The sequence below is a fragment of the Belonocnema kinseyi genome, chromosome 2, assembly GCF_010883055.1.
Source record: "Belonocnema kinseyi isolate 2016_QV_RU_SX_M_011 chromosome 2, B_treatae_v1, whole genome shotgun sequence".
In the NCBI taxonomy this organism is placed as follows: domain Eukaryota; kingdom Metazoa; phylum Arthropoda; class Insecta; order Hymenoptera; family Cynipidae; genus Belonocnema; species Belonocnema kinseyi.
The window spans coordinates 109,601,401-109,604,211 of record NC_046658.1 but is presented as its reverse complement, the minus strand read 5'-3'; the positions used below and the strand labels follow the sequence as shown (position 1 = coordinate 109,604,211).

General features: G+C 26.5%; 1 protein-coding gene across 1 annotated transcript in view; it reads left to right on the top strand.

Moving 5' to 3' along the window:
- The first annotated feature begins 291 nt into the window (after positions 1–291).
- The window catches only part of LOC117168169, a 22,470-nt gene continuing 19,950 nt past the window's right edge, over positions 292–2,811 (top strand). Inside the window, exon 1 of the mRNA XM_033353609.1 lies at positions 292–306. The gene's annotated coding sequence lies outside the window, so the exon portion shown is untranslated. The remainder of the gene's footprint in view (positions 307–2,811) is intronic.

The window sequence follows — 2,811 nt, the reverse complement described above, 5'->3', positions numbered from 1 at the left end:
ATGGCAAAACTAAACAAAAAAATTCTTTTAATTGAATATAAAACAATATTTACAAATAAGTTTCGATTAACTTATTACGAATAAAAATATTAATTTAAAGAACTTATTTCCTTTTTCGCATTTTTTCGCATTTTTAATTTAAACCTTTTAAAAGCAGTATTTAGATAGAGTTTTTCTGGAACTCAAGCTTCAATATTTAACTTACATTTTTTTTAAAAGCGAAAACATCTCAATAGTTTCGTACGCGTAGGCTCAAATTTATAAAAATGGTAATTTTTATTATTCAACATGGTTTCTATTAGTCAGGTAATTCAAGAAAAACAGGCAGCTTAAAACTGGTATGGGAATGTCAGGGAAAAATGACTTCAGTCGGATAATTTTCGATAAACTGAAATAAAAGTTAATTTTATTGTTTTATTGAAAATTCAACCTATTACAAAGTAATTATTTTTGGTATTTTTCAGTTGTAGTCAACTGTTCTTGGTTTAAAATAAAAAATTATGATTGAAATATCGACTATGACATTTTTTGTTGAGAGTTATTCATATATTTTTTAGTTGGAAATCCAACTACTTGATTAAAACTGGAATCAATTAAAAATTCATTTTATTCTTGATGATTCATCATTTTAATTGAAACCCCTTTTTTCATTAAAAATTAAGTATTTCGTTGAAATTTTTTTTTATCAATTTTTTTTTAACTGAAGATTGCACTACATGTATGTTTGGTTGAAAATGTATATTTTTCAGTTGAAATTTCAACTATGTGGTTGAAAATTTCTGTATTTTATGACGAATTCGTCTTTTATAGTAGAATATTTATTAATCTTCTTAGTAACTAATGTGTCTTTTAGGCTGAAATTCATTTCTTTGGTTAAAAATTTCACTGTTAGATTAAAAATTCCTTTCAAAATTAAAATATTTTGTTGAAAAATCATGTATTTGGTTAAAAATTAATTTTTTTGATAGTAAATTAATCTTCTTGGCTAAGAATGTATCTTATTAGAAAATATGTTCTTTTGGTTCAAGGGGGAATTGATTTTTTAACTGAAAATTTAACTTCAATTTTGCTCAAAAAATGTTGTTTTTTTAAAATAGAAATGTCATTTTTGCTGAAAGTTTCTCTGGTGAGTTGAAAATTTAATTATTTAATTAAAAATTTAGCTTATTTGACGAAAAATTAATTTTATTACTGGAAATTTAACTATTCTAAGTTTAAAATTTACCTGTTTAAGTGAAATTCAACTGTTTTGTTGAAAAATCGTATTTTGGTAGAAAAGTAATCTCAGTAATTGAAAATTGAACTATTTTGCTAGGAAATCATTTTTTCGTTGAAAATTAATTTCCTTGGTTGAAAATTCAACTCTTGTTGGAAATTTGCATTTGTTGGTTTAATTTAAACTGTTTTTGATTCAAAATAAAAATATTTGTTGGTGGAAATCTTAACTATTGCATTTTTTGTTAAGAACCCTTATTTTTATCCAACATTCTTCACTTTTACTATAAATTTAACTATTTTGCTTGAAATTCCTTTTTTCATGGTTGTGAATTAATTTTATTTTCACTGAAAATTAAATGATTTTATGTTTGGTTCCAAATATATCTTTTTGAGTTAAAAATTCGTAATTTTTGAACAACCTCTGCTAAAATTCGGCATGGCTGTTGTAACTAAAAATATATAAAATGAGTTTATAAAATTTGTTGCATTAACATTATTTATCTCCTAGGATCCTAGTTATAAGGTTGTTTTTATAACTAAAACAAAAATTTAGAATGGTTAGGGAAATAAAAAAATTGTTCAGGGAAATTCAGGGAATTTAAACATTAAAATTTTGTAACAAATCTTTTAAACCACTGTCATCAAAAAATGCAAAATATAGCAGCAAATTTGTTAATTTATCATAATCACATACACTAAGAGCTTTAATTTGAGTTCTCCTCAAAGAAAATCGGACCAAACGAAAAACTTACAGCATTGTTGTCTATATTCTATATAATAAATTTGTCTCCATTTTTCTTATTTTTCATATACTGATATCCAACACATCTGCAATATAGAAATATTTATTTTTGATATCAATTCTTCATACTATAAGCTTTAATTTGAGCCATATTCGAAGAAAATCAGATCTAATTCTCATTTTTCTTATATTTGATATTTGGAATTTAAAAGGGTAGCACGTTTTTTCCCAAGGTTTCCAGTATTTTTCTACGCTAAGCAGTGGTGTTTTATGGGTTTTTATTTTTCATATTTGTCAAAGTTCTCCTTTTTCTTATTTTTCTCCTTATTGTTCTCCTTTTTCTTATTTTTAATATTTAGAATTTCAATATGAAGCAGATTTTTCCCTGGTATTTATGGGGAATAAAAAGGCTCAGTGTCGTAGCTTCAATTTTTTTTTCAGTCAAGGTAAGAATCTGACCAAATTTTCCTCATTTCTCTCTATTCCTTCCCATTTGCCCACAAACATATTTTAACACAGCATAATTCTCCCAAGATCCTCAGAATTTTTCTACGCTAGGGGTAGTCTCAATAATTTTTAGGGTTTAATTTTTCGGCGAATAAATGATTAATTAGGGGTTGGGAAATTAGGGGGAATTGGAGAGAGAAAGTAGTGAAAATTGGAGGGGAAGTAGGTGCAAAAGGAGGATAAGAGGGGAAGTAGGTGCAAAAGGAGGATAGGAGGGAAAGTAGGGGTAACTTCAATAGCTTTTAGGGTTTCATTGTTCGGCGAAAAAAAGGTTAATTAAGGTGGAAAAGTAGGGAAATTGGGAGGAAGAAAGTTGTGAAAAGGGGGGTAGTGGAAATAGGAGC